Raw genomic sequence first — 8808 nt, forward strand, 5'->3', positions numbered from 1 at the left:
GCAACGAATAATTTATTCGAAAGCCATTAGGGTTAATTGGAGTCTCGCATTGTTGATTGACGATCCATAAATCGGCACAATTGTATTAAAATGTTACAAAAGAGCGTGTAACAAAGTGTTTGCGATTCAATTGCCGTCGCCGACAATTGAGAAATTGTCATTACGACTTGGAAAATAATCGCGAAATCGCCCAAAAGTCGGATACGTTGCGAGTAATTTAGGTGAAATTTTCCGTTTGCGGTCTAGTTCCTGCTCCCGACAAATTGCTCGGACAGATGCGAAGAATGAACCGCATTTTTCGCTGTATTTTAATTACGGCCGACATATACAGAGTCAAGACATGTGTGCCGTCAGCGAGATGCGCTAATTTGAATATTAGGCTAATGGCACACGAAACTTGGCAAACGTTGAGAACCTCAAAATTACAGTTTGTGGCAAATTTTTACAACAAATAATTGCAATTACCGGTTTTCTCTTTTTTGAGAAACACTTTAATGTGCGTAAATTTCTTTAAAAAATGTGGCACTTTCTCAGAGTACCGATCGTACCGACACATGTTGGCCTAATTTCCTTACAACAAATACAAATCAGTTTAAACAGAAGCAGCTGTTGTGTAAAAGTACCCGTGGTACTAGTTTTGAGATTATTTTTTAGCTCAGAAAGCAAGAAACGAAACTGGTGTTTGATGGTTTGCACCTAAGTGGCTCCGCTCCAGCCGTCGCGCAAATTCACCTCTCTAGCCCATCAAACTCCTTTCTTCCGGCTTACTCTTAATCCCCGACTCGTCTCCGGCCCATTAACTGTTACGTTACGTCCCGTAGAAAATAATAAAATTTTTCGCAGAGGGCGATTGCGAAAGCTCGATCCGTAGCGTTAGCGCGTTGATGATTACATTACTGTAAATTGCTTTTTAATGTCCAAAAGCGCATTTGCCTGGTTTAGCAGATATAAAACATTTACGATAAATTACGACGAGGATATAAAATATTCTCCTTTAAAAAGTCGCACAATAACGTATCGTTAGAGGCGCGAAACGGAAACAATTAAAAGTGCACCGCTTTCCTCGAGAGAATAATGTCATACGAAACAAGAGGTGTCGAAAGGCTGGATCTTTAATTGGATTGTTGACATTCTGGTATTCTAACACAATTACGCCGAAATGCCGACTGATGAAACCGATGCGCCGCTGAATTCGCTGCACGTAAATTAAGAAAATTGACGATATTGTATGGCGGGCGCACGAGGGACACGTAGGAGGTGACGAAATGGCAATTTGAATGGCGGTATTGCGATAATTGGGGACAAGACACCGAAAGATTTGGGCTCTTCGGAGCGGTACTCTTGGAGTACCGAACAGCCGATCTAATTGGACGATTAATAATTTACTTCCCGTAATGGGATTTTTGTAGAGCCAAATTCCCCGATTGGTATTAAATGTTTTATGATCTCTAATCGGCGATTAGAAACTCAGCCGCTTTAAAAATTCAGCTCAGCGTTCACCACTTACTTTCTTTTAAAATTTCATTAATTTTTTCTTGCTCGTTATTAAAAATAAGTAAACAATTTCGTCCTTTTTCACCGTGATTGGGTGTTGATTTTTCTAATGACATAATCATTCCTTTCACCGTTGCTCAATTAGTTTTTTCGTTCCCGGACAGTTCCCGGGAAGCGCAAATTGCCTGCTTCTCGGGATAATAATTCGTTGTTTTCTTGTAGTTGGATCAGCGATTCGCGCCGATAGTTTGTGCACAGAGAGCTACAATCTTCCGCCAATTAGTGCCGAACAACTTGCTGCAAAGAGTCAAGAATGTGGAAGAGGTTTCCGCCAAGGCTGCATGATTCAAGAGTCGGTTCAATGTCGAAAAATCCAACGATCGATTAATTTGGCGCATTGTTGATCGTTTGGCTGGCTCCCGGCGCTGGCGAAATAGCGATAATTAGTTCGAATCGCCGGCGAGATTATATAATAATAATTGTAACATTAACATGCGTTTGCTTAACGAAATTGCAAAACAATTTTTGTTTTTGGCCGAACCGCAAACATGTGGAGTAATTACTCAAGCGACTCGCCCCTTTCATAATCTACTTACTAACCGGCGAAAAATCCCTCTTCGCTTGTGTTTATTTTAGCGAAACCTAGGCATTAAGTGAAGTAGTGTCAGCTGGTGGGACGCTAAATGAAAGACTTTTTGTCGCCCCGGGAAATGTAAATAAGGTAAAGAGCACGTGAGCTTTGTTACTGTAACGCGTGAGTTGAGAACTGGGTCGATGTCGATCGATTTTTCCTAGAAGGAAAATGCATCGGCGTGGTGTAAAGTTGAAGGTCTTAATCGGCATGATATCGGCAATCTCGTGTTCAAAAGCGTGGCTTTTATAATGAGAAAATAAATTGTCGCGATGTTGCCCAGCGACTGTGGGAACAAGGACAGGGAGTTTTACTTCTAGAGGAACCTATCATTACGCAGATATAAATAAATCTTGCTCAATATTATTCTATTTAGATGCCGGTTCGGACTAATTATAAGCTCTCCCACACGATGTTACCACATTTGCATTTTGACACGTCTTCACATGGGTCTGTAGTTTGGATTGCAAATAAGAAGACTCCCACCGTTTGTTTTCGATGAAAGCCGGATTGTGTTGAGAGAAAATTAAGCGATTGTTTGAAGCAAACCGAAGTGGTACCTGTGTGATTGGTACTGAAAGAAGCGCTAATTTATTGACTTGTTTGCTCGTTATAAAAATAAATATTAATTATTCTGATGTGTGCGCTTGTCATTGACTTGATTAGAGATGATTTCTATTCCAAACTACTACAGCAAAGCTTTGGTGTTTTGGCTCAATTTTTTGCTAATCATCTTGTTTGTCCATTGACGCTCACGCGAAAATATCGATGTTGTAAGCCCACAACCATTCGGTACGTAGCGTGGGTACGTAGTAAAAAATCTCATTGTGTATGCAGAACTTGGCAATTATAATTTCTTTATCATCTCTCCCATATTTAATATCGTGGCAAGTCAATGGTACCGCCTCCTCCCCCATTAATATTTCATGTGCGCTCTTTGTGCTGATTTCTTCCGTAACAAGATGTTTTTCATGAAATTCCAAGGAGCCAATTTATAGCGAAGTAGTGAATGAGATGCCATAACTTCATATTTTACTAGCGCACGAATATGAAAACAATTCAATAGATAGTGCTTGCACGTCTTGTTAGCGTTCCTGCCGTCTTAAAATATTCTAATAAGGGCAAAAATGTGTCGGCGTAGTTGTGAGAGGCAAGAAATAGTGGAATGTACGCGCCCTGGAATGAATTTACGATGTCACGAACCTTCAATTAGTCAACAGGCTTGTTGTCTCATTATGTGCTAGAAAACCCCATAAATACTAAATATCATTTAACCTGGCAAGTTTCCATGCATGTGTATAACATAATGTTTAATTATTTGTCACGAGCATATATTTAGGGTAAAATACGAGCTGAATAACCCGCATAACTTAATATAATACACGACAGCGAGTCGCACTTTTTGACACGAATTACGATTTAATCTGTGCGTATTTCGGCGGCGTTTATCCTGTCTTTGTAATTTTATGATTCCGCAAATTCAATACCTCTCGGTTCAGTTACGGCCAATTTCCTTTTTAATTACACCAACGAATATATTACCCCCTAATCCAACTAAATTCGTCCAAAATTCCAGTTATAAACACAAACCGATGAATAAAATTTCTTTTATTAATGAACTCACTCCTCTTTGTAAATTTTCATTAAACTTTCATTGGAATTATTGCGGGCCTCGCTCGTTATTAACAGTAATTTGAGACGTCGTCGAGGCTTGTATTTCACAACGAGTGCTATCAATAAGAGGCGCTGTCGGCACCAGAGCTCGGCTTCTTGTGACTTTTCGTAATATTAACTCTCTCGCCAAGCTCGGCGCGAAATTACTGCCGTCATATAGAACGGTAATACAACTCTTATGGTGCGAGTGACACTCTTTAATATGAGGAAACGTTCCAGTTTTATTGTGGTACAGTTTCGGACGAGATATCATCCTCCGAGAAAAAAACGATTTCACATTTTTTTCGACGCCTTGAACCTGACCGCTCGACTCAATATCTGCTAAGGATACTTTCTCTGCTCGACTGCTGCCCAAGACTGGCTGGGGCGACCTCAGCCGTGACCTTAGCGAACGTAAACAAACGAATTTTAAAGGGCGACCCACCAAAATTTCCCGTCAATATCTTCCCCATTAATAAAGAGAAAAAATGGAAAAAAACTTTTCGCTCCCCAAAGTAATCAAAGAGAAAGACTTAAAGACCGCTCCCCAGTTAGGACTTTTATTTTCCCAAGAACCAAAATCCAATTATTGTGCCCATGGTACAGACAAGTTACATTTTTAATTACCTTTTTTAAAATTTTTATTTAACTTGCTTTGCTGTCTGTCTGTTTCATATTTCTGGAGCCAAATTTGAAAGAGTTCCGTTGTCCCAATGAACTGAAATTTTGCATACTTACGTAATCTGCGTGAAAATGCAATCCTATGTGGTTAAATACCCCCTAAAGGGTTTAAAGTGTTTACAAAATTTTAAAATCATACTTTGTAAGCAAAAATGTTCTCCTTTATTTTTAATTTTTTTTATTCAGTTTATTTGATTGAGCACGTTTCAGTTAAATCGTTAAAATTCAGGCTTTATTAAGTTGCATACTGGCGTGTAAAAAATATAAAATCGATCATGGGTGCAACAAGTCTGCTTTGTTTCACTTTACAATAGCACACATTACGAAAAAGGTGGTGAAACTTGAAATTGATAAAAAGTTACATAAGCATTTTTTCTACTAATTGTAACGCGGTGTGAAATTTATTTGCATGAGTAGCTAATTATGTTAAGCCGATTATTAATAAAATTCCTACGAAATATTTATTGATTTTTTTCCATCTGCAACATTTAGATTTATTAATAATTTCGTGAGTGTTTTATCACGAAAATTTTAATTTGCGCTAACTTTCTCTATTTTTTTGAAAACCGTGGAGTTCCTGCTTTTTTATCGCTTTCTACCAGTAGTTTAATAATAGTTCGAAGCGACCTGAAACTTTAGAATTTCATCTAAAATCTGAAATTTCAATTACCGCGATACAATAACATTTGATCCCTCCGGCAATCGGGAATCTGGAAGTTATCCAATTCGCCTCCCCAGCCCCACAAAAACCCAGTTGTTTGGCGAGATAAAAATTGATGCTCGCTCATTACGCTTTTACGATTCGGTTTTTAAATGCGTAATTACGTGCGTGTGGCACACATAACCGGGAGAAAGGTGAGCGAAAACGCCGCCCGTGAAAGAGAGAGTCGAAGAAGATTGAGATAAATGTTCGGTGTCGGTTCTTGTACCGATAGAGTCGCTGATGAATTGATGGAATATCAAAGAGTCGTTACGATTGATAAGAGGCGATCGATGGTAGGCACACACGTGTGGGAGGGAAATTGGGGATGATATAAATGATGTGCTTCCGTATGGCGCAGCTCGCGCGGATCATTGACCAAAAACGACGCTGAATGAAAATTTTTCCACTGAATCGATGGACTCCAACTGAACAAAGCGACACGTGACTAACGCCAAAACAATCGCACGAATGCAGGCTTTGTCACATTGATACAAGATCGGCGCGATAAAGGAGCCGCATGCCACGGTACAAGGATCAGGTGTGCTGAGGGAGATCAAATTTGGCGCCCAGATTCAATTAGGCGCCAGCAACAAAGCAAAACATGATTTTTCAATCTGTTAAGTGAACGGGTTTTCCACACGAACGGGAAATCAAAAAGCCACATGAATCAAACTCTGTTGTTCAAGCAGGAACGTAGATCGAAAGAACCGAATTATTCAAAATTTTTATTCTGAATTATTTATAATAATTATTACATAATCCTGTTTAGCCTGATACGAAAAATCTGCTAAATTATTAGTAATTCATTAAATATTTGTAAAACAAGCTGATTTTACATTTAATCTTTGAAATATTAACGAACTGTTGATAGAAATTGTTTTAAGCCGATTGAAAGGTAAACAAATATTTAATAAATTACCCTTTTAATAAAGCACTTAAAACTGCCCAAAATAGTATAACTGAAAATAGCGATAAAATGTAGCTAGGAGTGGAAGTTTGTTTTATTAATATTTTTAATTTTTGACGTTTATTTAGTCCATTGAAAGAATAATTTAATTAGGCAAAAGCGCTCAAAGCGTACAAAGTTATCTATGAACCTGGCTTAGCAGGAAGTGGTTTCGAGCCATCCGACCAAACATTTTTCTCTTCTTATTTTCTGTTTATTTTCTCACTTTCTACTTTTGTCCGTTTTTTGATTACGAAATTCGGTTACACAATAGTCAAAAAAACTGAAATTTTCCTGTCCTCCGTTCAAGTAGCGGCGATTAAATATTTCCGCAATTGTAGAGCCTCATCCGTGTTTACCGTTTAGAGCCGCTTACGCAATGCATAAGACAGTAGCTGTCGTCTTGCGAATTTTTTTGCTAGTGACCAGTTTGCGCGTTTTCTTCGTGACACGGAAGATCCTGAAGAAAGTGTCGAGCCTTTGTAGCGCTCACTTCCGAGCAATGTGCAGCATCTCATATTCGAGTCACGGTCCACTTTCTATCCGAGCATCTGTTGTCGATATCGCTCTGTCACAACCGTTCGCCTTATTTCACGTGTTATCAAACTATAATCGGATGTCATCGTTCCGATTCTTCGATAAATTTCAAAAGCAGACGCTGAAATTGCGCTGAATGCAAAACTCAAACATGATACGATGTACTAGCGCCAAATCTGGATCGTTTTATCAAATTGAAATATCCACTTTTGCGACTCGAAAATGTATAAATCAAATTGGGGAGCACGCTGAAAGGTTAGATGAGAGTCTAGGAGAAAATTCGATTTTTTCACCAGCGACAACGCTCGAAATTAAATCGGGGGGCAATAGACGATGCTTGTGACAGAATCATTTATATTTCTTAAGAGATATCAATCTTGAAGCATGTAGCGTGAAATGCCCGGGCTCGAAATAATACAACGCAATGCTGGAGCGGACGCACAAAAACCGCCGATTTTTACCGAAATTAGTCAAAGGATTTGATGAAACAAGTGCTCGAGCATCGTTTTATATTTTACGGAGAGGAATTGAAACGACATTTCCAATTTCTGGATTGCACGAGAGAAGCTGAAAATAATAAAAATGTTTGATCCGCTCTAACCCCCAAACTTGACATTCCACAATCGATAAATTCAAATTCGTTAATTAAAAACGCCCCCCAATTTGATTAATCCGTTGACACTGAAATACCTCTCGAGCCGCAATAAATTTTCATTTCGAATTAATGATATAATTTACAAATTCCTAAAATGATGATTAATTAAAAGCGACACTTTCGCGCCCATAAATAACAGGTAAACAATCACGAGGACAATTCAAAGTGTCGCGATTTTTTAAATAACGTATCTAGAGACCACTATGATTAATACTTCAGAGACAATCGCTGCAAGCATTTGTTACACGCAAAATCCCGGCAATAAATTCGTGAAAAATTAAAAAAAAATGCTTCAGGAAATGGCACCAATGTTAACACCTTTTAGACTAATTGTGCCAACGGGGCGCTAATTATTTCAGGTGGGGCCCCAACTTCCTTGATTCCTCTCTAACCCATAAATCACAAACAATTAGGTTACGAGACTCTTAATTTCTATCTACGGAAAAATTGCACTTATTTAAATTAACCCGAATGTGGAATAATTATGTGAAATGGCCTTGAAAATTTAACAGTTAAAACGGTTTCGCTTCGTCTGTAACAAGAACTGTTAACTTTTCTCCGACAACCAGACGATTTTATGGCCGATGGCCATTGAGAGATTAGCTCGGATGACGCGCCTTTTCACTCGAAACACGCACGCGGATGTAAAGAAAGAAACGCGATTCTCTTTCGAAAATAAATTAAATAATTCACAAAAATATTCTTGTATTGTCTTGACTTTTTCTGATAGCCATCTTCCGTAACTGTTATTACATACATGACATACCTACACACAATAATAGCGCTGTAAAATGACCAAAAAAAAATTGAACTGGGTTCGTGTCCTCATCACCCGTTGGGGTCTCCGAAATTTTTTCGGTAATTTCAAGAGTAAAATGAGAATTTTTTTATTAAACGTCACACGCATGAATGGCAATACATGAAAATTAATATGTCGTTTAAAAATTTTGAAAAATCAAAAAAATTTTGAGTGGGGTTGGTGTCTTGGTCGCTCGTCACCGTCTCCGAAAGCTCGTCCGCGCACTTTCTCTCGCCGAATGTCACTGATCGCCGATTAAAAAATGTCGAGGGTGTTGTCATCGGGGGGTAAAATGTCATTACTCACCGGGTGGAGGAGCACGGGGGAAAGCTCAAACCAGCGGGAGAAGTGAACGTCTTGAAGTCTACTGGTCGACTGAACAGCACCATACCTTCAGAAGCTCACAAGAGGCGCTCCAATCCCAACGTTTGATTTCCTCTCTAGGTCATGCAATAAGAATTCAACTATTGTCTTTGAAACCGTCGAGTGTTTGAGATTTACGCAATTTTAACACCGAAAATGGAGCCGAAGAGCAAGGTCCTACCGCGCCCACGACTCCGGTCCAGTGTGTGAAAAGTGACAGTGAACGCAGTTTCCGGAAAATTTGCGGGCCGGGTCCCAGAAAAGTGTTCCAGTTTTGAAACAATATTTTATTGAGTAATTGTCGATATCATTTTGCAATAAAATATATGCAAGGTTAATAGATGAA

General features: G+C 39.0%; 1 protein-coding gene across 4 annotated transcripts in view; it reads right to left on the minus strand.

Moving 5' to 3' along the window:
* Positions 1 to 8557, minus strand: part of LOC663093 (uncharacterized protein) — a 30878-nt gene extending 22321 nt beyond the window's left edge. For 3 of the 4 annotated variants that reach the window (XM_008193894.3, XM_008193895.3, XM_008193891.3), the window contains exon 1: positions 8406 to 8552. The gene's annotated coding sequence lies outside the window, so the exon portion shown is untranslated. Of the gene's footprint in view, positions 1 to 8405 lie in introns of all 4 variants that reach the window. The other variant, XM_008193893.3, reaches the window with a different exon arrangement.
* Between the last annotated feature and the right edge of the window lie 251 nt (positions 8558 to 8808).

Source organism: Tribolium castaneum, chromosome 9, assembly GCF_031307605.1.
Source record: "Tribolium castaneum strain GA2 chromosome 9, icTriCast1.1, whole genome shotgun sequence".
NCBI classification, from domain to species: domain Eukaryota; kingdom Metazoa; phylum Arthropoda; class Insecta; order Coleoptera; family Tenebrionidae; genus Tribolium; species Tribolium castaneum.